The sequence below is a fragment of the Coenobita brevimanus genome, chromosome 9, assembly GCF_032717465.1.
Source record: "Coenobita brevimanus isolate Jiangsu-jjx chromosome 9, ASM3271746v2, whole genome shotgun sequence".
NCBI lineage: Eukaryota > Metazoa > Arthropoda > Malacostraca > Decapoda > Coenobitidae > Coenobita > Coenobita brevimanus.
In genome coordinates this window covers 3821168-3847383 of record NC_136962.1, presented here as the reverse complement: position 1 = coordinate 3847383, position 26216 = coordinate 3821168, and positions in this window count along the sequence as shown.

The window sequence follows — 26216 nt, the reverse complement described above, 5'->3', positions numbered from 1 at the left end:
AAGAGTAACTAAACTACTAGAATGAGATAAGGATAGCAAAGAAGAAGGCTCTCCCCCGCCCTCCAAACCCTCCAGCCGAAGCCGGCAGGAAAAAGTCAGAAAGAACACCACGCCGTATAGAAAAACTGGCGTGGACATTTTACAGGAAAGTGTGAAAGGAGAATAGAGACTATCATAGTGTAACCTGAAAAGAAAATTTTTTTGAACTAGTATTGGTTATAAGATTTTCTTTATTCTATATCCAATATCCTATATCCACCCCTTATTTGTCATATGCTTATCTAGCCTATGCTTGAAACTCTCAATGGAAGAGGCAGCAACTACTTTACTAGGTAGCTTATTCCATTCGTCTACTACTCTATTACCAAACCAATTTCTACCTATTTCCTTACTGAAACGGAATTTTTCTAGTTTGAAACCATTATTTCTAGTTCTATCCTGTATGCTCACTTTAAGTACCTTGCTAATATCTCCCTTATTTATACCATTCATCCACTAAAACACCTCAATTAAGTCTCCCCTTACTCTACGCCTCTCTAGCGAATGCAGACTTAGTCTTTTCAGTTTGTCTTCATATGACAGGTTCCGGACGTCATGTATCATTTTAGTCATTCTTCTCTGTACATTTTCTAACGAATTAATATCCATTCTATAGTAAGGACACCAGAATTGTACTGCGTAGTCTAAATGTGGCCTTACTAATGCTAGATAAAGTTTTAGTATTACTTTAGATGATCTATTGCTCACGCTTCTCGAAATAAATCCTAGGACCCTATTTGCTTTATTCCTCGCATTAATGCACTGTTGCCTTGGTTTAAGGTCGTTACTAATCATAACTCCTAGATCTCTCTCGCATTCCGATTTGCTAATTTCTTTGTTATCTAAGCTGTATTTAGTATCTCCAATGGTCTTGCCTACGTTAAGTACTTTACATTTTTCAACGTTAAATTCCATTTGCCAAGTTTTAGACTATTTGGACAATGTATCGAGGTCTTTTTGTAAGTTATGGCAATCGTCAGTCGAGTTAATGATACGCCCTATTTTTGTATCGTCGGCAAATTTGCTGATGCTGCTATTGACTCCTAAGTCTAGATCATTTATATATATGATAAATAATAAGGGACCGAGTACTGAACCCTGTGGTACACCGCTAGTTACTAATCCCCAGTCCGACTTAGTTCCATTTATTAATACTCTCTGTTTTCGTCCTTTCAGCCAGGATTCTATCCATTTTAAGATATCGCCGCCTATACCGTGTGCTCGAACCTTTCTAACTAACCTTTCGTGTGGGACCCTATCAAAAGCTTTACTAAAGTCCAGATAAATAACATCGTAAGCTTTATCGCTATCTACTGCCTCATAGACCTCCGAGTAGAATGACAACAAATTTGTGAGGCAGGATCGTCCTTGCCTGAATCCGTGCTGACTTTCGTTTATAAGATTAAATTTTTCTAAGTGTTCTCTAATCCTATTTGCCAAAATTGACTCTAACATTTTTCCTACTATAGACGTTAGACTTATCGGACGATAATTCGACGCAGCTGATTTATCACCCTTTTTAAAGATGGGCACTACGTTTGCGGTTTTCCACGCCTCTGGAACTTCTCCTGAACTTAAAGAGTCATTAAATAACGTTAAAAGTGGCTGACATAATTCTTCTTTGGTTTCCTTTATAATTTTTGCATATATATCGTCCGGACCTGGCGATTTTTGAGGTTTTAACTTATTATTTTCTTTCAATACGTCCTCCTTACTAATGGTTATTTTACTAAGAATATTTTCCGTATTCTCATGGTAAATATTTACTGCTTGAGGGACCAGGCTAAGATTTTCCTTGGTGAATACTGATATGAAAGAATTATTTAGGATGGAGCACATTTCTTTATCTTCACTGGTAATGTCACCTGATTCTGTTTTGAGTGGTCCTATCCTATCTTTATTTTTCGTTCGGTACATTTGATAAAAACCCTTGGGGTTTTCTTTTGATTCACTGGCAACCTTAATTTCATAACTTCTCTTTGCTTTTCTTATCTCCCTCTTTACTTCTCTATTTAAAATTGTGTACCGGTTACGTAAGTGTTCCTCTCCACGTTTTATTTTTCTATATATTCCTTTCCTTTGGCCTATGAGAGATTTTAATCTGTTGTTTAACCATCTAGGTTCTGAATTATTAGTTCTAAACGGTTTTGAAGGAATATATCTATCTTGGCCTCTGTGTATTATATTTATTAACTCGTTATACTTCTCACTGGTCGAACGTCTGCTTGGTACTGGAGCTGAGTTAATTTCCGTCACCTGGACTACATTCCTATCTACCACCTCCCCCCTCACAGACACCTGACGGACATCCCCAGGTGTTTCCTGCGCCTGATCTATGACCTGGGGTTCCCCTCTGACCTGACATTCCCTCAAATAGCTAATCTCCCTGTGGAATACCGTTCGAAAATAAGCTCTTAAGCCATCGAAATCTCCTAGACGAAAATTAGGAACGGTGGAGGTATTTTCAGTGGAACAGACATCCCAAATAAATTTGAACTTAATTTCTTCATGATCGCTATTACCAAGTCGTCCACCAACCTCTATATCGCTAATGATATTTTCTTTATTAGCTAAAACCAAATCTAGTATATTATTACCTCTGGTGGGCTCCCTGATATACTGATAAAGGAAATTATCCTGTACTACCTCTAGAAATTCCTCTGACTCTGCATCTCCTGTCTGATTTCTCCAATCTATCCTTGGCAGATTAAGGTCCCCTACAATATTACTAAGCTGGACTGTGATGCTTTCCTAATTTCCTCCCAAAGGTATTTACTATCAGCTCTACTTAATTTAGGAGATCTGTAAATTGCTCCTAAGACTAATTTCTCCCTATTGTTACTAATTTCAACCCAGACACTTTCTGTGTCCCTATTTACTTTAATGTCTGCTTTATTGTAACAGTTTAATGAATCCTTTACATAAATAGCTACCCCTCCCCCCTTTCTTCCCTGACGGTTTGACACAAAAATATTATAGCCTTTTATCTGATATTCTGCTAAAAATTCTCGAGTGTCTGTATTCATCCAAGTTTCACTAATAACGGCAATGTCTATTTTCTCTGTACAAATTAAAGCCCTCAGTTCATCCATTTTATTACGTAAACTCCGGCTGTTTGTGTAGTACACTTTCAGATTATTACTAGTAGTTATGCCTCTACCTTGGCATTTGCTGTTATTTATTTTATTACTAACTGGGAAACTCTTTACTTTACTAATATAACAATTTTTTGTACTATCGCTTATCGCCCTTCTATCATCGCTTGTTCTATCATCTATCATCGCCTGCTCAATTTGAGGTGCCTGGGTGGATGTATCTACACTATTGGTTGAACTTTTGTTCTTAATTTTGCAAGTATTGATGCATCTATCCAAACATGGTAATAATGATTTCTGAGTGTAGTTGCTGCATCTTCCTGTATACCTACTTCTCAATCTCGAAAAAATCCCTCCAGCTCCCTATCTATCATTCCAGCTAAAACAGTAACTCCCTGCCTACTAAGATGAGTCCCATCCCAACTATACAAGGCACTCCGTCCATAAAACCGGTCCCAGCTGTCTATGAAAGGCATTGCATTATCTTTGCAATACCTTTCAAGGCGGCAATTAAACCCTATTGCCCTGCTCAACCATTCCCTTCCAACCCACCACCTTGGTAAAACACCAAGCACTACAGGGGTTCCTTCCCTCTCCCTAACCTTTTCTAACATCAACTTGTACCTTTTCCACAGTACCTCACTCTTACGGCTACTAATATCATTGCCTCCTACACTGAGGCACACAGTGGGTTTGTCACCACTTTCCTTTACGATATTTGAAATTTTTTCTACCACATTAGCCACCCTGGCCCCTGGAAGACACACATGTTTAGTGAGTGGAGTATACATGGCCCTGTTCAGATATCTCACCTGGGAGTCTCCAACAACAACAACATTTTTCTTACCTTTCTTGTTCTGATCATACTTACCTGTACTGGAAGTTCTCTCACCTTCCTTCTCCTCTACTTCCCTCTCTGCCTTCCCTTCACATTCGTCCCGTAGTGCGTCGAAGGCATTAGTGGTCTTAACTTCCGTTTGCTTTTTAAGAGTGAACTTCGTTGCACCCTTGTTAACTAGTGTCCAACCTTCAGCCTTTTTCTCTTTCTCCACCAACATCTCCTCCAACAATTCCCTCATTTGTGCCTTCTCCTGCCTGAGAATTTGTACCTCCCGCTTCAGTTCGAGAAGTTCCTCCTTTAATTCAAGGTAGTCCTTTTCAATACCTGCAGTGGGGACACAGCTCTCTGCCGAGGAAGCCATTACGCACTAGTTCACACAAGGTAGCACAGCACTATCACGGGTCAATACGGGTCACCACAACACACTAGCACAACACTTTCACGGATTACTAGCACAGCACTATCGCTGATCACTACAACACACTAACACAGATCACTAAAACACACTAGCACAACACTACCACAGGTCTCTAGCACGTCTGAACAGACTGTAAGTTGTCATAATTGATGTCACGAGTACACCCACATTCTGGTCAGTAAGTATGTGATAGGAATTATATACAGTGGAAGATATTGTAATGTTAGTAGTAAGGTATTTTATAAGTTGATTACTAGTGTAAGATGAAACAAATGATATCGCGATAACACTCCCTGTGTAAGTACGCGCAAATATGACGCTCAGTTCCATCGTAAGTTCAGAAATGATGTGATATCAATTATATCAAGTGTTTACATGTGCAATGTTAGTGGAGAATTATTATATAAGTATAAAAATAGGTTGTAAGTTGAAATAGTTGTCATAGCGACTTCACTGTGTGTGTTGTTATGCGCTATTATTACGCTATATATTTACGTAAGGCCTGAAATAATCTCAAAACAGTTCTATAAAGTTGAAAAGTGTATAATAATATTAAAAAAGAATTATGTAAGTAGAAAAAGCACAATACGAGTTGAAACAACAGTCACAGCGAGTTCACTCACTACGTAAATAAGCGCTAACATTACGCTAAATGTTATCAAAAGGCCTGTGAATACGTAAAAACAGTTCAATAAAATGTAAAATGGTATAATGTTATTGTAGAAGTATTATGTAAGTAAAAAAAATTATATGTATCATGATTTTAGAATGTTAGCGATTCATCGTGACCAAGTTGGCCGATTTTGCTCGTTTCGCACGATGGTACAATGTTTATTTGTGCTCTATTTTTGTATAAAATCCAATATACTCTTTTATCACATGTTTTTATGTTTGTAATAAATACATATCTACTTACTTTCATTGATTTCCCAGACTTATAATACCATAGAAAACGTTTGAGGCTCAGACCGCCTAGGGAGAACACGGGGCCAGGTAGGACCAAGGCATACCTGGTTTAAGCTAATTACGGACCCCAGGGACCAATTTCTTTGCCACCGACCATTGTTTCTGACCAAAAGCGAAAGTTTAAGCAAAACAAAAAAAAGGTCGAAAAATGGTCGGGATTGGAGGGTACCAGTCGTCGAAAAGTGGTCGGGACGGGGCGGGTTAATAGTATTCTCTCCTTCCCTCACGCTACCCATAAGTCTTGTTTACCACCCGCTCTCACTCCCATATCTCAAGTAAGTGGAATCAAGGATAAAATCAATTACCAAAATATTTTGGCTACTGGAAACCATATAAATTTCAAAGCTAATATCTGTGCCTTCCAGTATTACCATAACTTTCCCCTAGCCGTCACAAGTCACTCGCCGCACCTCCCCTATCTCCTCCTAATGAGTCGCAACCCCCTCCCCGCGCCCCCGCGCACGCGCCTATATTTACTGCACTCCTGATACACTAGGATTGTTTGTGTTCTCATTAGTATCAGAGAAGCAAGTATCCTGCGAGATACACATATCCTAGATAAGGTTTTATATTGCTACATATTGTGTTGTAATATCTGTTGATTTGTCCTGTATCTGACTGTGGTAAAATACGTGTAAAGGTTGTTGCCTAGAGTTTCTGTGTCTTGCCTCTCTTTATTGCACTAGCTCCGGCCTCGAAAGAGGACCCCGCTCCACGTTAGGTGAAATAGGAACGAGAAGTCGAGCCTAATTTCACCTAGCATTACACTGGTGGCCAGCGGTGGTTCTAGACCCAGGCGTAAGAGAGAGGTAATCAGGAAATATTTGGTAAAATGGCAAGTAAACCGCACGTTCAGTTACCCAAGTTTGACCCCGACCAGTATGATATACACACATATCTGGCAATAATTAAACCCTTACTGGATATTGGCTTTGAAAATGACCAACAAAAAATTGCAGTCACACTACCACTGTTGGTTAAAAAGGCGGCGAACATAGCGCCGAAAATCGTCCCAGAACTTACCTGGCAGAACTTTACAAAGTTCACTGTACAAGCCATCACCCCATCATTGGGGAAAGTAGTGGCTCTATCCAAATTGGATAGCTTTTCATTCGACAGGGATTTAGATAATACCCTGATACAGGCAAGACGCCTGGTTACTGCTGCCTACCCGGAGGCAGATGATGAAACCCGGGATCAGCATACATTTAATACTCTGCTCAGAGTACTCCCAAGTGTTGTAAGACAACACTTCACTATCCATGATCCAACAGGAGACATGGACAGAGATATCAGTTTAATGAGGCGCCTTTTAGCCGTCCATGCCACCCCTCAACGCATCGGCGAAATAAATCAATTCCCCGTTGACCTCATCACCGTCAACCCGTGGGAATTTTCTCCGTGCTACCACGGATGTCCGATCCACGACATCCGTGAGCAGCTAGAAGCTGCCCAGTGCAGCCAAATGACACGAGGGCGCTTACAAACCTCCCCACCATACGCAAATTCCCCTAAGCCTCAGGGGAAGAAAATACAAAAAGGGAAACACAAAAAGCGCCCCCCCACTGCCCCCGCATCCCACCGTAATGACGGGGGCCATCTCACCTCTCCCCCAGTCTACGACAGGGGAGAACGTTATCTTTCCTTTTCCTCCCCTCTCACTATCTCTTCTGTTCTACCTTCCCCTATTCCTGCCCCTAGTTCTAACCTTCCCACCCCACACACCACTATACCCCCTCAACACAAAACCTGCCTCCCTCTTCACAGGCCTCCTAGGACCCTCTCCTCATCTTCCCCTAACCTACTTCCTAAAACCACCTCCCCTACCACCTCAGCCTCCACCGCCTCCACCACCCCCCGCACCTCACCTGACATCTCACCCGCCACGCCTCGCTCACCCTCACCCCTTCCCTCCGCCGCCTCACCCTTTCCACCCAAGCCCACGTGCCCCGCCCACCCCGCCACCCCCGCAGGACAACCCACTACCACCGCCCTCTCCCCTCCACACCTACGCACGCCCACTCCGACAATCTCACCTTCTCCCGCGCCCCCAACACGCGCGACAGCCCGTGCTAACCGACCCCGCCCACCCCGCACGCCTACTTCCCCACCCACACCCACCCTCAGAACCACCACCACCACCCCCTGTGGCCGACTCTCATGCCCACCCACCCGATACACACACACCCCTACACCGCCCACCTCTCCACGACTTCACACCATCAAGCTACATCAGGCCCAAATCTCCTCTACCTATACTCCCCAGAGACTCAACGCCGCATTACCACGGCACAAAACACGGCCCTTACCCGCAGTATCCAGCATTCAGCTCCCAACCACACCGACAGCCACACCAAGCAAGATGAGAGTGAAGCGGGCCGTATGGGCAGCTACCCTTGGCAGGAACCACAGACTCTGCGGGCCACACCACCTGCTAAACCTCCTCCAGTCTACCACCGCCACCTCCACACTCTTCCTCACCTACGACCCAGCACAAGAAGAGAACTGCTACACTGTCGCCTGGCGAACTATGCTGCAACACCTCCAGCCCGTCTACACCACCTCCAACACACAAGCGTTCCACCTCCAGCCACGGGGACGTGACTTTTTACGGGGGAGAGTGGTAAAATGCGTGGCTTGAAAAACAGTGCCCCAGGAGAATACCATAGTACCTCCGACGACAGGGCAAGCCAAGAACAGCGTAGTGTGCCCACAGATACGCCGACACCCCCACACGGACCCCACGGGGTGGCCGCCACCAGCCACCACCACTCCGGGCAACAGCGACACATGTCAGCCCGGGCCGTGCGCACCTGTGACATGCAGCCACCACGCCGCCGCCACCGTAGGAGAAGGACACTATCTTCGCATAGTGGAATTCCTGAGCCGGCTAGGGGTCGAGTTAGAAACTATACTCCAGAGGGCGCCCCTCTGGTAGAGACGATCTATGGTCACTCCCAAAGTGTTCCGGTAGAGACGATCTATGGTCGCTCCCAAGGTGTTCCGTCGCTCCCAAGGTGTTCAGGTAGAGATGATATATGGTCGCTCCCAAGGTGTTCCGGTAGAGACGATCTATGGTCGCTCCCAAGGTGTTCAGGTAGAGATGATCTATGGTCGCTCCCAAGGTGTTCCGGTAGAGACGATCTATGGTCGCTCCCAAGGTGTTCCGGTAGAGACGATCTATGGTCGCTCCCAAGGTGTTCCGGTAGAGACGATCTATGGTCGCTCCCATCCTCGTGAGACGATCTATGGTCGCTCCGAGAGTGTCGTGGTAGAGACGACCCATTGTCGCTCCCTCCCTCGTGAGACGATCTACGGTCGCTCTGAGGGCGTACAGAGTAGAGAGACGTCCCCATGGCAAGAGACTGGAGCCCAGGCTTCCTGTCCCAGAGTGACCCAGACAGGCCTCCCAGCCTCCCCTGGTCTCTGTACCCTACGCCTGGCTCTAGAGCAGACGCACCTGACGGACCCCAGTGGAAGTCGCTGCCGCAGCTCTCCCCTGTCGGCGCCCCTAGAAGCTGGAGACCGCAGTCCACAGTCTCTCTCGGCTCTCCCCAGGACACCCGGGCGTGATCTCTCTACGCCCCCACGACGCCGGGACCTATCACAGAGGTTCCTGGAGCTATTAGGCCCCAGTCCAGAGGGCCACACGCCGGAGCGAAGTCCGGAAGCCACGGGAAGTCCAGGACGCGAGAGGACGCCCTTACGAGCTATCCCGTGCCCTCTCGGCACGCCTCGCATTGACGGTGCCCCTAGCCCAGCATGATCACCAATGACATGTTCCTGCCTATCCCCCTGATGAATACGTGTGATATTGTAGCACGAGTGATTTAGGTTAAGTGTGATTTCCCCTAATGTAAGTATTGTGCAGTGATTTCATATAGTGAATATCGGGGTAAATCAGATCACAGTGAGAATTTAAAGGACGAGAGTGTGGAACAAGATCTGATTGACTATACGTGTGAGTGACATCTCTGTTATATAATTAATAAGCCTGTGCCTATAAAGACATACCCCCATTACTGTGAAGGAATATCGTGAAAGGAAGTATTAATAGTATTCTCTCCTTCCCCCACGCTACCCATAAATCTTGTTTACCACCCGCTCTCACTCCCATATCTCAAGTAAGTGGAATCAAGGATAAAATCAATTACCAGACGCTGTTGGCATCCCTACGTGTCAAGTGGGGTTGGTGGAGGATTAGTGCCCCTCCCTGTAAAACAATTAACTCTAAGCCCTTGGCCACCCCGTTTGGGATACATGGCGTCTGGCAATGAATGAATGAAAATGAAACCATATAAATTTCACGGCTAATATCTGCCGCCTTCCAGTATTACCATAACTTTCCCCTAGCCGTCACAAGTCACTCCCCGCACCTCCCCTATCTCCTCCTAATGAGTCTCAACCCCCTCCCCGCGCCCACGCGCGCGTGCCTATATTTACTGCATTCCTGATACACTAGGATTGTTTGTGTTGTCATTAGTATCAGAGAAGCAAGTATCCTGCGAGATACACATATCCTAGATAAGGTTTTATATTGCTACATATTGTGCTGTAATATCTGCTGATTTGTCCTGTGTCTGACTGTGGTAATATACGTGTAAAGGTTGTTGCCTAGAGTTTTTGTGTCCTGCCTCTCTTTATTGCACTAGCTCCGGTCTCGAAAGAGGACCCCGCTCCACGTTAGGTGAAATAGGAACGAGAAGTCGAGCCTAATTTCACCTAGCATTACACTGGTGGCCAGCGGTGGTTCTAGACCCGGGCGTAAGAGAGAGGTAATCAGGAAATATTTGGCAAAATGGCAACTAAACCGCACGTTCAGTTACCCAAGTTTGACCCCGACCAGTATGATATACACACATATCTGGCAATAATTAAACCCTTACTGGATATTGGCTTTGAAAATGACCAACAAAAAATTGCAGTCACACTACCACTGTTGGTTAAAAAGGCGGCGAACATAGCGCCGAAAATCGTCCCAGAACTTACCTGGCAGAACTTTACAAAGTTCACTGTACAAGCCATCACCCCATCATTGGGGAAAGTAGTGGCTCTATCCAAATTGGATAGCTTTTCATTCGACGGGGATTTAGATAATACCCTGATACAGGCAAGACGCCTGGTTACTGCTGCCTACCCGGAGGCAGATGATGAAACCCGGGATCAGCATACATTTAATACTCTGCTCAGAGTACTCCCAAGTGTTGTAAGACAACACTTCACTATCCATGATCCAACAGGAGACATGGACAGAGATATCAGTTTAATGAGGCGCCTTTTAGCCGTCCATGCCACCCCTCAACGCATCGGCGAAATAAATCAATTCCCCGTTGACCTCATCACCGTCAACCCGTGGGAATTTTCTCCGTGCTACCACGGATGTCCGATCCACGACATCCGTGAGCAGCTAGAAGCTGCCCAGTGCAGCCAAATGACACGAGGGCGCTTACAAACCTCCCCACCATACGCAAATTCCCCTAAGCCTCAGGGGAAGAAAATACAAAAAGGGAAACACAAAAAGCGCCAAAGCGCCCCCCACTGCCCCCGCATCCCACCGTAATGACAGGGGCCACCTCACCTCTCCCCCAGTCTACGACAGGGGAGAACGTTATCTTTCCTTTTCCTCCCCTCTCACTATCTCTTCTGTTCTACCTTCCCCTATTCCTGCCCCTAGTTCTAACCTTCCCACCCCACACACCACTATACCCCTCAACACAAAACCTGCCTCCCTCTTCACAGGCCTCCTAGGACCCTCTCCTCATCTTCCCCTAACCTACTTTCTAAAACCACCTCCCCTACCACCTCAGCCTCCACTGGCTTCACCACCCACCGCACCTCACCTGACATATCACCTGCCACGCCTCGCTCACCCTCACCCCTTCCCTCCGCCGCCTCACCCTTTCCACCCAAGCCCACGTGCCCCGCCCAGCCCGTCACCCCCGCAGAACAACCCACTACCACTGTCCTCTCCCCTCCACACCTACGCACGCCCACTCCGACAATCTCACCTTCTCCCGTGCCCCCAATGCGCGCGACAGCCCTTGCTAACCGAGCCCACCCACACCGCACGCCTACTTCCCCACCCACACCAACCCTCAGAACCACAACCACAACCCCCTCCAGCCGACTCTCATGCCCACCCACCCGATACACACACACCCCTACACCGCCCACCTCTCCATGACTTCACACCATCAAGGTACATCAGGCCCAAATCTCCTCTACCTATACTCCCCAGAGACTCATTGCCGCATTACCACGGCACAAAACACGGCCCTTACCCACAGTATCCAGCATTCAGCTCCCAACCACACCGACAGCCACATCAAGGAAGATGAGGGTGAAGCTGGCCGTATGGGCAGCTACCCTTGGCAGGAACCACAGACTCTGCGGGCCACACCACCTGCTAAACCTCCTCCAGTCTACCACCGCCACCTCCACACTCTTCCTCACCTACGACCCAGCACAAGAAGAGAACTCCTACACTGTCGCCTGGCGAACTACGCTGCAACACCTCCAGCCCGTCTACACCACCTCCAACACACAAGCATTCCACCTCCAGCCACGGGGACGTGACTTTTTACGGGGGAGAGTGGTAAAATGCGTGGCTTGAAAAACAGTGCCCCAGGAGAATACCATAGTACCTCCGACGACAGGGCAAGCCAAGAACAGCGTAGTGTGCCCACAGATACGCCGACACCCCCACACGGACCCCACGGGGTGGCCGCCACCAGCCACCACCACTCCGGGCAACAGCGACACATGTCAGCCCGGGCCGTGCGCCCCTGTGACATGCAGCCACCACGCCGCCGCCACCGTAGGAGAAGGACACTACCTTCGCGTAGTGGAATTCCTGAGCCGGCTAGGGGTGGAGTTAGAAACTATACTCCAGACGGCGCCCCTCTGGTAGAGACGATCTATGGTCGCTCCCAAAGTGTTCCGGTAGAGACGATCTATGGTCGCTCCCAAGGTGTTCAGGTAGAGACGATCTATGGTCGCTCCCAAGGTGTTCCGTCGCTCCCAAGGTGTTCAGGTAGAGATGATCTATGGTCGCTCCCAAGGTGTTCCGGTAGAGACGATCTATGGTCGCTCCCAAGGTGTTCCGTCGCTCCTAAAGTTTTCAGGTAGAGACGATCTATGGTCGTTCCCAAGGTGTTCCGGTAGAGACTATCTATGGTCGCTCCCATCCTCGTGAGACGATCTATGGTCGCTCACAAAGTGTTCCGGTAGAGATGATCTATGGTCGCTCCCAAGGTGTTCAGGTAGAGACGATCTATTGTCGCTCCCAAGGTGTTCCGTCGCTCCCAAGGTGTTCAGTTAGAGATGATCTATGGTCGCTCCCAAGGTGTTCCGGTAGAGACGATCTATGGTCGCTCCCAAGGTGTTCCGTCGCTCCCAAGGTGTTCCGTCGCTCCCAAGGTGTTCCGGTAGAGATGATCTATGGTCGCTCCCAAAGTGTTCCGGTAGAGACGATCTATGGTCGCTCCCAAGGTGTTCCGGTAGAGACGATCTATGGTCGCTCCCATCCTCGTGACACGATCTATGGTCGCTCCGAGAGTGTCGTGGTAGAGACGACCCATTGTCGCTCCCTCCCTCGTGAGACGATCTACGGTCGCTCCGAGGGCGTGTAGAGTAGAGAGACGTCCCCACGGCAAGAGACTGGAGCCCAGGCTTCCTGTCCCAGAGTGACCCAGACAGGCCTCCCAGCCTCCCCTGGTCTCTGTACCCTACGCCTGTCTCTTGAGCAGATGCACCTGACGGACCCCAGTGGAAGTCGCTGCCGCAGCTCTCCCCTGTCGGCGCCCCTAGACGCTGGAGGCCGCAGTCCACAGTCTCTCTCGGCTCTCCCCAGGACACCCAGGCGTGATCTCTCTACGCCTCCACGACACCGGGACCTATCACAGAGGTTCCTGGAGCTATTCGGCTCCAGTCCCGAGGGCCACATGCCGGAGCCAAGTCCGGAAGCCACGGGAAGTCCAGGACGCGAGAGGACGCCCTTACGAGCTATCCCGTGCCCTCTCGGCACGCCTCGCATTGACGGTGCCCCTAGCCCAGCATGATCACCGATGACATGTTCCTGCCTATCCCCCTGATGAATACGTGTGATATTGTAGCACGAGTGATTTAGGTTAAGTGTGATTTCCCCTAATGTAAGTATTGTGCAGTGATTTCATATAGTGAATATCGGGGTAAATCAGATCACAGTGAGAATTTAAAGGACGAGAGTGTGGAACAAGATCTGATTGACTATACGTGTGAGTGACATCTCTGTTATATAATTAATAAGCCTGTGCCTATAAAGACATACCCCCATTACTGTGAAGGAATATCGTGAAAGGAAGTATTAATAGTATTCTCTCCTTCCCCCACGCTACCCATAAATCTTGTTTACCACCCGCTCTCACTCCCATATCTCAAGTAAGTGGAATCAAGGATAAAATCAATTACCAGACGCTGTTGGCATCCCTACGTGTCAAGTGGGGTTGGTGGAGGATTAGTGCCCCTCCCTGTAAAACAATTAACTCTAAGCCCTTGGTCACCCCGTTTGGGATACATGGCGTCTGGCAATGAATGAATGAAAATGAAACCATATAAATTTCACGGCTAATATCTACCGCCTTCCAGTATTACCATAACTTTCCCCTAGCCGTCAAAAGTCACTCCCTACACGTCCCCTGTCTCCTCCTAATGAGTCTCAACGCCCTCCCCGCGCCCCCGCGCGCGGCAATATTTACTGCACTCCTGATACACTAGGATTGTTTGTGTTGTCATTAGTATCAGAGAAGCAAGTATCCTGCGAGATACACATATCCTAGATAAGGTTTTATATTGCTACATATTGTGCTGTAATATCTGCTGATTTGTCCTGTGTCTGACTGTGGTAATATACGTGTAAAGGTTCTTACCTAGAGTTTTTGTGTCCTGCCTCTCTTTATTGCACTAGCTCCGGTCTCGAAAGAGGACCCCGCTCCACGTTAGGTGAAATAGGAACGAGAAGTCGAGCCTAATTTCACCTAGCATTACACTGGTGGCCAGCGGTGGTTCTAGACCCGGGCGTAAGAGAGAGGTAATCAGGAAATATTTGGCAAAATGGCAACTAAACCGCACGTTCAGTTACCCAAGTTTGACCCCGACCAGTATGATATACACACATATCTGGCAATAATTAAACCCTTACTGGATATTGGCTTTGAAAATGACCAACAAAAAATTGCAGTCACACTACCACTGTTGGTTAAAAAGGCGGCGAACATAGCGCCGAAAATCGTCCCAGAACTTACCTGGCAGAACTTTACAAAGTTCACTGTACAAGCCATCACCCCATCATTGGGGAAAGTAGTGGCTCTATCCAAATTGGATAGCTTTTCATTCGACGGGGATTTAGATAATACCCTGATACAGGCAAGACGCCTGGTTACTGCTGCCTACCCGGAGGCAGATGATGAAACCCGGGATCAGCATACATTTAATACTCTGCTCAGAGTACTCCCAAGTGTTGTAAGACAACACTTCACTATCCATGATCCAACAGGAGACATGGACAGAGATATCAGTTTAATGAGGCGCCTTTTAGCCGTCCATGCCACCCCTCAACGCATCGGCGAAATAAATCAATTCCCCGTTGACCTCATCACCGTCAACCCGTGGGAATTTTCTCCGTGCTACCACGGATGTCCGATCCACGACATCCGTGAGCAGCTAGAAGCTGCCCAGTGCAGCCAAATGACACGAGGGCGCTTACAAACCTCCCCACCATACGCAAATTCCCCTAAGCCTCAGGGGAAGAAAATACAAAAAGGGAAGCACAGAAAGCGCCCCCCCACTGCCCCCGCATCCCACCGTAATGACGGGGGCCACCTCACCTCTCCCCCAGTCTACGACAGGGGAGAACGTTATCTTTCCTTTTCCTCCCCTCTCACTATCTCTTCTGTTCTACCTTCCCCTATTCCTGCCCCTAGTTCTAACCTTCCCACCCCACACACCACTATACCCCCTCAACACAAAACCTGCCTCCCTCTTCACAGGCCTCCTAGGACCCTCTCCTCATCTTCCCCTAACCTACTTCCTAAAACCACCTCCCCTACCACCTCAGCCTCCACCGCCTCCACCACCCCCCGCACCTCACCTGACATCTCACCCGCCACGCCTCGCTCACCCTCACCCCTTCCCTCCGCCGCCTCACCCTTTCCACCCAAGCCCACGTGCCCCGCCCACCCCGCCACCCCCGCAGGACAACCCACTACCACCGCCCTCTCCCCTCCACACCTACGCACGCCCACTCCGACAATCTCACCTTCTCCCGCGCCCCCAACGCGCGCGACAGCCCGTGCTAACCGACCCCGCCCACCCCGCACGCCTACTTCCCCACCCACACCCACCCTCAGAACCACCACCACCACCCCCTCCGGCCGACTCTCATGCCCACCCACCCGATACACACACACCCCTACACCGCCCACCTCTCCACGACTTCACACCATCAAGCTACATCAGGCCCAAATCTCCTCTACCTATACTCCCCAGAGACTCAACGCCGCATTACCACGGCACAAAACACGGCCCTTACCCGCAGTATCCAGCATTCAGCTCCCAACCACACCGACAGCCACACCAAGCAAGATGAGAGTGAAGCGGGCCGTATGGGCAGCTACCCTTGGCAGGAACCACAGACTCTGCGGGCCACACCACCTGCTAAACCTCCTCCAGTCTACCACCGCCACCTCCACACTCTTCCTCACCTACGACCCAGCACAAGAAGAGAACTCCTACACTGTCGCCTGGCGAACTACGCTGCAACACCTCCAGCCCGTCTACACCACCTCCAACACACAAGCGTTCCACCTCCAGCCACGGGGACGTGACTTTTTACGGGGGAGAGTGGTAAAATGCGTGGCTTGAAAAACAGTGCCCCAGGAGAATACCATAGTACCCCCGACGACAGGGCAAGCCAAGAACAGCGTAGTGTGCCCACAGATACGCCGACACCCCCACACGGACCCCACGGGGTGGCTGTCACCAGCCACCACCACTCCGGGAAACAGCGACACATGTCAGCCCGGGCCCTGAGACCCTGTGACATGCAGCCACCACACCGCCGCCACCGTAGGAGAAGGACACTACCTTCGCGTAATGGAATTCCTGAGCCGGCTAGGAGTGGAGTTAGAAACTATACTCCAGACGGCGCCCCTCTGGTAGAGACGATCTATGGTCGCTCCCAAAGTGTTCCGGTAGAGACGATCTATGGTCGCTCCCAAGGTGTTCAGGTAGAGACGATCTATGGTCGCTCCCAAGGTGTTCCGGTAGAGACGATCTATGGTCGCTCCCAAGGTGTTCCGGTAGAGACGATCTATGGTCGCTCCCAAGGTGTTCCGGTAGAGACGATCTATGGTCGCTCCCAAGGTGTTCCGGTAGAGACGATCTATGGTCGCTCCCAAGGTGTTCCGGTAGAGACGATCTATGGTCGCTCCCATCCTCGTGAGACGATCTATGGTCGCTCCGAGAGTGTCGTGGTAGAGACGACCCATTGTCGCTCCCTCCCTCGTGAGACGATCTACGGTCGCTCCGAGGGCGTGCAGAGTAGAGAGACGTCCCCACGGCAGGAGACTGGAGCCCAGGCTTCCTGTCCCAGAGTGACCCAGACAGGCCTCCCAGCCTCCCCTGGTCTCTGTACCCTACGCCTGGCTCTAGAGCAGACGCACCTGACGGACCCCAGTGGAAGTCGCTGCCGCAGCTCTCCCCTGTCGGCGCCCCTAGACGCTGGAGACCGCAGTCCACAGTCTCTCTCGGCTCTCCCCAGGACACCCAGGCGTGATCTCTCTACGCCTCCACGACACCGGGACCTATCACAGAGGTTCCTGGAGCTATTCGGCCCCAGTCCCGAGGGCCACATGCCGGAGCCAAGTCCGGAAGCCACGGGAAGTCCAGGACGCGAGAGGACGCCCTTACGAGCTATCCCGTGCCCTCTCGGCACGCCTCGCATTGACGGTGCCCCTAGCCCAGCATGATCACCGATGACATGTTCCTGCCTATCCCCCTGATGAATACGTGTGATATTGTAGCACGAGTGATTTAGGTTAAGTGTGATTTCCCCTAATGTAAGTATTGTGCAGTGATTTCATATAGTGAATATCGGGGTAAATCAGATCACAGTGAGAATTTAAAGGACGAGTGTGGAACAAGATCTGATTGACTATACGTGTGAGTGACATCTCTGTTATATAATTAATAAGCCTGTGCCTATAAAGACATACCCCCATTACTGTGAAGGAATATCGTGAAAGGAAGTATTAATAGTATTCTCTCCTTCCCCCACGCTACCCATAAATCTTGTTTACCACCCGCTCTCACTCCCATATCTCAAGTAAGTGGAATCAAGGATAAAATCAATTACCAGACGCTGTTGGCATCCCTACGTGTCAAGTGGGGTTGGTGGAGGATTAGTGCCCCTCCCTGTAAAACAATTAACTCTAAGCCCTTGGCCACCCCGTTTGGGATACATGGCGTCTGGCAATGAATGAATGAAAATGAAACCATATAAATTTCACGGCTAATATCTGCCGCCTTCCAGTATTACCATAACTTTCCCCTAGCCGTCACAAGTCACTCCCCGCACCTCCCCTATCTCCTCCTAATGAGTCTCAACCCCCTCCCCGCGCCCCCGCGCGCGCGCCTATATTTACTGCATTCCTGATACACTAGGATTGTTTGTGTTGTCATTAGTATCAGAGAAGCAAGTATCCTGCGAGATACACATATCCTAGATAAGGTTTTATATTGCTACATATTGTGCTGTAATATCTGCTGATTTGTCCTGTGTCTGACTGTGGTAATATACGTGTAAAGGTTGTTGCCTAGAGTTTTTGTGTCCTGCCTCTCTTTATTGCACTAGCTCCGGTCTCGAAAGAGGACCCCGCTCCACGTTAGGTGAAATAGGAACGAGAAGTCGAGCCTAATTTCACCTAGCATTACACTGGTGGCCAGCGGTGGTTCTAGACCCGGGCGTAAGAGAGAGGTAATCAGGAAATATTTGGCAAAATGGCAACTAAACCGCACGTTCAGTTACCCAAGTTTGACCCCGACCAGTATGATATACACACATATCTGGCAATAATTAAACCCTTACTGGATATTGGCTTTGAAAATGACCAACAAAAAATTGCAGTCACACTACCACTGTTGGTTAAAAAGGCGGCGAACATAGCGCCGAAAATCGTCCCAGAACTTACCTGGCAGAACTTTACAAAGTTCACTGTACAAGCCATCACCCCATCATTGGGGAAAGTAGTGGCTCTATCCAAATTGGATAGCTTTTCATTCGACGGGGATTTAGATAATACCCTGATACAGGCAAGACGCCTGGTTACTGCTGCCTACCCGGAGGCAGATGATGAAACCCGGGATCAGCATACATTTAATACTCTGCTCAGAGTACTCCCAAGTGTTGTAAGACAACACTTCACTATCCATGATCCAACAGGAGACATGGACAGAGATATCAGTTTAATGAGGCGCCTTTTAGCCGTCCATGCCACCCCTCAACGCATCGGCGAAATAAATCAATTCCCCGTTGACCTCATCACCATCAACTCGTGGGAATTTTCTCCGTGCTACCACGGATGTCCGATCCACGACATCCGTGAGCAGCTAGAAGCTGCCCAGTGCAGCCAAATGACACGAGGGCGCTTACAAACCTCCCCACCATACGCAAATTCCCCTAAGCCTCAGGGGAAGAAAATACAAAAAGGGAAACACAAAAAGCGCCAAAGCGCCCCCCACTGCCCCCGCATCCCACCGCAATGATGGGGGCCACCTCACCTCTCCCCCAGTCTACGACAGGGGAGAACGTTATCTTTCCTTTTCCTCCTCTCTCACTATCTCTTCTGTTCTACCTTCCCCTATTCCTGCCCCTAGTTCTAACCTTCCCACCCCACACACCACTATACCCCCTCAACACAAAACCTGCCTCCCTCTTCACAGGCCTCCTAGGACCCTCTCCTCATCTTCCCCTAACCTACTTCCTAAAACCACCTCCCCTACCACCTCAGCCTCCACCGCCTCCACCACCCCCCGCACCTCACCTGACATCTCACCCGCCACGCCTCGCTCACCCTCACCCCTTCCCTCCGCCGCCTCACCCTTTCCACCCAAGCCCACGTGCCCCGCCCACCCCGCCACCCCCGCAGGACAACCCACTACCACCGCCCTCTCCCCTCCACACCTACGCACGCCCACTCCGACAATCTCACCTTCTCCCGCGCCCCCAACACGCGCGACAGCCCGTGCTAACCGACCCCGCCCACCCCGCACGCCTACTTCCCCACCCACACCCACCCTCAGAACCACCACCACCACCCCCTCTGGCCGACTCTCATGAACACCCACCCGTTACACACACACCCCTACACCGCCCACCTCTCCACGACTTCACACCATCAAGCTGCATCAGGCCTAAATCTCCTCTACCTGTACTCCCCAGAGACTCAACGCCGCATTACCACGGCACAAAACACGGCCCTTACCCACAGTATCCAGCATTCAGCTCCCAACCACACTGACAGCCACACCAAGCAAGATGAGAGTGAAGCGGGCCATATGGGCAGCTACCCTTGGCAGGAACCACAGACTCTGCGGGCCACACCACCTGCTAAACCTCCTCCAGTCTACCACCGCCACCTCCACACTCTTCCTCACCTACGACCCAGCACAAGAAGAGAACTCCTACACTGTTGCCTGGCGAACTACGCTGCAACACCTCCAGCCCGTCTACACCACCTCCAACACACAAGCGTTCCAGCTGCAGCCACGGAGACGTGACTTTTTACGGGGGGGAGAGTGGTGAAATGCGTGGCTTGAAAAACAGTGCCCCAGGAGAACACCATTGTACCTCCGAAGACAGGGCAAGCCAAGAACAGCGTAGTGTGCCCACAGATAAGGCGACACCCCCACACGGACCCCACGGGGTGGCCGCCACCAGCCACCACCACTCCGGGCAACAGCGACAAATGTCACCCCGGGCCATGCGCCCTTGCATCATGCAGCCATCATGCCGCCGCCACCGTAGGAGAAGGACACTACCTTCGCGTAGTGGAATTCCTGAGCCGGCTAGGGGTGGAGTTAGAAACTATACTCCAGATGGCGCCCCTCTGGTAGAGACGATCTATGGTCGTTCCCAAAGTGTTCCGGTAGAGACGATCTATGGTTGCTCCCAAGGTGTTTAGGTAGAGACAATCTATGGTCGCTCCCAAGGTGTTCCGTCACTCCCAAGTTGTTCAGGTAGAGGTGATCTATGGTCGCTCCCAAGGTGTTCCGTCGCTCCCAAGGTGTTCAGGTAGAGATGATGTATGGTTGCTCCCAAGGTGTTCCAGTAGAGACGATCTATGGTTGCTCCGAAAGTGTTCAGGTAGAGACGATCTATTATCGCTCCCAAGATGTTCCGTCGCTCCCAAAGTGTTCAGGTAGAGATGATCTATGGTCGCTCCGAAGGTGTTCCGGTAGAGACGATCTATGGTCGCTCCGAAGGTGTTCCCTCGCTCTCAAGGTGTTCCAGTAGAGACGATCTATGGTCGCTCCCAAGGTGTTTCGGTAGAGACGATCTATGGTCGCTCCCAAGGTGTTCCGTCGCTCCCAAGGTGTTCAGGTAGAGATGATCTATGGTCGCTCCCAAGGTGTTCCGGTAGAGACGATCTATGGTCGCTCCCAAGGTGTTCCGGTAGAGACGATCTATGGTCGCTCCCAAGGTGTTCCGGTAGAGACGATCTATGGTCGCTCCCAAGGTGTTCCGGTAGAGACGATCTATGGTCGCTCCCAAGGTGTTCCGGTAGAGACGATCTATGGTCGCTCCCATCCTCGTGAGACGATCTATGGTCGCTCCGAGAGTGTCGTGGTAGAGACGACCCATTGTCGCTCCCTCCCTCGTGAGACGATCTACGGTCGCTCCGAGGGCGTGCAGAGTAGAGAGACGTCCCCACGGCAGGAGACTGGAGCCCAGGCTTCCTGTCCCAGAGTGACCCAGACAGGCCTCCCAGCCTCCCCTGGTCTCTGTACCCTACGCCTGGCTCTAGAGCAGACGCACCTGACGGACCCCAGTGGAAGTCGCTGCCGCAGCTCTCCCCTGTCGGCGCCCCTAGACGCTGGAGACCGCAGTCCACAGTCTCTCTCGGCTCTCCCCAGGACACCCAGGCGTGATCTCTCTACGCCTCCACGACACCGGGACCTATCACAGAGGATCCTGAAGCTATTCGGCCCCAGTCCCGAGGGTCACATGCCGGAGCCAAGTCCGGAAGCCACGAGAAGTCCAGGACGCGAAAGGACGCCCTTACGAGCTATCCCGTGCCCTCTCGGCACGCCTCGCATTGACGGTGCCCCTAGCCCAGCATGATCACCGATGACATGTTCCTGCCTATCCCCCTGATGAATACGTGTGATATTGTAGCACGAGTGATTTAGGTTAAGTGTGATTTCCCCTAATGTAAGTATTGTGCAGTGATTTCATATAGTGAATATCGGGGTAAATCAGATCACAGTGAGAATTTAAAGGACGAGAGTGTGGAACAAGATCTGATTGACTATACGTGTGAGTGACATCTCTGTTATATAATTAATAAGCCTGTGCCTATAAAGACATACCCCCATTACTGTGAAGGAATATCGTGAAAGGTTGTACTAATAGTATTCTCTCCTTCCCCCACGATACCCATAAATCTTGTTTACCACCCGCTCTCACTCCCATATCTCAAGTAAGTGGAATCAAGGATAAAATCAATTACCAGACGCTGTTGGCATCCCTACGTGTCAAGTGGGGTTGGTGGAGGATTAGTGCCCGTCCCTGTAAAACAATTAACTCTAAGCCCTTGGCCACCCCGTTTGGGATACATGGCGTCTGGCAATGAATGAATGAAAATGAAACCATATAAGTTTCACGGCTAATATCTGCCGCCTTCCAGTATTACCATAACTTTCCCCTATCTGTCACAAGTCACTCCCTGCACCTCCCCTATCTCCTAATGAGTCTCAACCCACCCCCGCGCCCCCGCGCGTGCGCCTATATTTACTGCACTCCTGATACACTAGGATTTTTTATGTTGTCATTAGTATCAGAGAAGCAAGTATCCTGCGAGATACACATATCCTAGATAAGGTTTTATATTGCTACATATTGTGCTGTAATATCTGCTGATTTGTCCTGTGTCTGACTGTGGTAATATACGTGTAAAGGTTCTTACCTAGAGTTTTTGTGTCCTGCCTCTCTTTATTGCACTAGCTCCGGTCTCGAAAGAGGACCCCGCTCCACGTTAGGTGAAATAGGAACGAGAAGTCGAGCCTAATTTCACCTAGCATTACACTGGTGGCCAGCGGTGGTTCTAGACCCGGGCGTAAGAGAGAGGTAATCAGGAAATATTTGGCAAAATGGCAACTAAACCGCACGTTCAGTTACCCAAGTTTGACCCCGACCAGTATGATATACACACATATCTGGCAATAATTAAACCCTTACTGGATATTGGCTTTGAAAATGACCAACAAAAAATTGCAGTCACACTACCACTGTTGGTTAAAAAGGCGGCGAACATAGCGCCGAAAATCGTCCCAGAACTTACCTGGCAGAACTTTACAAAGTTCACTGTACAAGCCATCACCCCATCATTGGGGAAAGTAGTGGCTCTATCCAAATTGGATAGCTTTTCATTCGACGAGGATTTAGATAATACCCTGATACAGGCAAGATGCCTGGTTACTGCTGCCTACCCGGAGGCAGATGATGAAACCCGGGATCAGCATACATTTAATACTCTGCTCAGAGTACTCCCAAGTGTTGTAAGACAACACTTCACTATCCATGATCCAACAGGAGACATGGACAGAGATATCAGTTTAATGAGGCGCCTTTTAGCCGTCCATGCCACCCCTCAACGCATCGGCGAAATAAATCAATTCCCCGTTGACCTCATCACCATCAACCCGTGGGAATTTTCTCCGTGCTACCACGGATGTCCGATCCACGACATCCGTGAGCAGCTAGAAGCTGCCCAGTGCAGCCAAATGACACGAGGGCGCTTACAAACCTCCCCACCATACGTAAATTCCCCTAAGCCTCAGGGGAAGAAAATACAAAAAGGGAAGCACAGAAAGCGCCCCCCCACTGCCCCTGCATCCCACCTTAATGACGGGGGCCACCTCACCTCTCCCCCAGTCACGTTATCTTTCCTTTTCCTCCCCTCTCACTATCTCTTCTGTTCTACCTTGCCCTATTCCTGCCCCTAGTTCTAACCTTCCCACCCCACACACCACTATACCCCCTCAACACAAAACCTGTCTCCCTCTTCACAGGCCTCCTACTACCCTCTCCTCATCTTTCCCTAACCTATTTCCTAAAACAACCTCCCCTACCACCTCAGCCTCCACCGCCTCCACCACCCCCCGCACCTCACCTGACATCTCACCCGCCACGCCTCGCTCACCCTCACCCCTTCCCTCCGCCGCCTCACCCTTTCCACCCAAGCCCACGTGCCCCGCCCACCCCGCCACCCCCGCAGGACAACCCACTACCACCGCCCTCTCCCCTCCACACCTACGCACGCCCACTCCGACAATCTCACCTTCTCCCGCGCCCCCAATGCGCGCGACAGCCCGTGCTAACCGACCCCGCCCACCCCGCACGCCTACTTCCCCACCCACACCCACCCTCAGAACCACCACCACCACCCCCTCCGGCCGACTCTCATGCCCACCCACCCGATACACACACACCCCTACACCGCCCACCTCTCCACGACTTCACACCATCAAGCTACATCAGGCCCAAATCTCCTCTACCTATACTCCCCAGAGACTCAACGCCGCATTACCACGGCACAAAACACGGCCCTTACCCGCAGTATCCAGCATTCAGCTCCCAACCACACCGACAGCCACACCAAGCAAGATGAGAGTGAAGCGGGCCGTATGGGCAGCTACCCTTGGCAGGAACCACAGACTCTGCGGGCCACACCACCTGCTAAACCTCCTCCAGTCTACCACCGCCACCTCCACACTCTTCCTCACCTACGACCCAGCACAAGAAGAGAACTCCTACACTGTCGCCTGGCGAACTACGCTGCAACACCTCCAGCCCGTCTACACCACCTCCAACACACAAGCGTTCCACCTCCAGCCACGGGGACGTGACTTTTTACGGGGGGAGAGTGGTAAAATGCGTGGCTTGAAAAACAGTGCCCCAGGAGAATACCATAGTACCCCCGACGACAGGGCAAGCCAAGAACAGCGTAGTGTGCCCACAGATACGCCGACACCCCCACACGGACCCCACGGGGTGGCCGCCACCAGCCACCACCACTCCGGGCAACAGCGACACATGTCAGCCCGGGCCGTGCGCCCCTGTGACATGCAGCCACCACGCCGCCGCCACCGTAGGAGAAGGACACTACCTTCGCGTAGTGGAATTCCTGAGCCGGCTAGGGGTGGAGTTAGAAACTATACTCCAGACGGCGCCCCTCTGGTAGAGACGATCTATGGTCGCTCCCAAAGTGTTCCGGTAGAGACGATCTATGGTCGCTCCCAAGGTGTTCAGGTAGAGACGATCTATGGTCGCTCCCAAGGTGTTCAGGTAGAGATGATCTATGGTCGCTCCCAAGGTGTTCCGGTAGAGACGATCTATGGTCGCTCCCAAGGTGTTCCGGTAGAGACGATCTATGGTCGCTCCCAAGGTGTTCCGGTAGAGACGATCTATGGTCGCTCCCAAGGTGTTCCGGTAGAGACGATCTATGGTCGCTCCCATCCTCGTGAGACGATCTATGGTCGCTCCGAGAGTGTCGTGGTAGAGACGACCCATTGTCGCTCCCTCCCTCGTGAGACGATCTACGGTCGCTCCGAGGGCGTGTAGAGTAGAGAGACGTCCCCACGGCAAGAGACTGGAGCCCAGGCTTCCTGTCCCAGAGTGACCCAGACAGGCCTCCCAGCCTCCCCTGGTCTCTGTACCCTACGCCTGTCTCTAGAGCAGACGCACCTGACGGACCCCAGTGGAAGTCGCTGCTGCAGCTCTCCCCTGTCGGCGCCCCTAGACGCTGGAGACCGCAGTCCACAGTCTCTCTCGGCTCTCCCTAGGACACCCAGGCGTGATCTCTCTACGCCTCTATGACACTGGGACCTATCACAGAGGTTCCTGGAGCTATTCGGCCCCAGTCCCGAGGGCCACACGCCGGAGCCAAGTCCGGAAGCCACAGGAAGTCCAGGACGCGAGAGGACGCCCATACGAGCTATCCCGTGCCCTCTCGGCACGCCTCGCATTGACGGTGCTCCTAGCCCAGCATGATCACCGATGATATGTTCCTGCCTATCCCCCTGATGAATACGTGTGATATTGTAGCACGAGTGATTTAGGTTAAGTGTGATTTCCCCTAATGTAAGTATTGTGCAGTGATTTCATATAGTGAATATCGGGGTAAATCAGATCACAGTGAGAATTTAAAGGACGACAGTGTGGAACAAGATCTGATTGACTATACGTGTGAGTGACATCTCTGATATATAATTAATAAGCCTGTGCCTATAGAGACATACCCCCATTACTGTGAAGGAATATCGTGAAAGGTAGTATTAATAGTATTCTCTCCTTCCCACATGCTACCCATAAATCTTGTTTACCACCCGCTCTCACTCCCATATCTCAAGTAAGTGGAATCAAGGATAAAATCAATTACCAGACGCTGTTGGCATCCCTACGTGTCAAGTGGGGTTGGTGGAGGATTAGTGCCCCTCCCTGTAAAACAATTAACTCTAAGCCCTTGGCCACCCCGTTTGGGATACATGGCGTCTGGCAATGAATGAATGAAAATGAAACCATATAAATTTCACGGCTAAT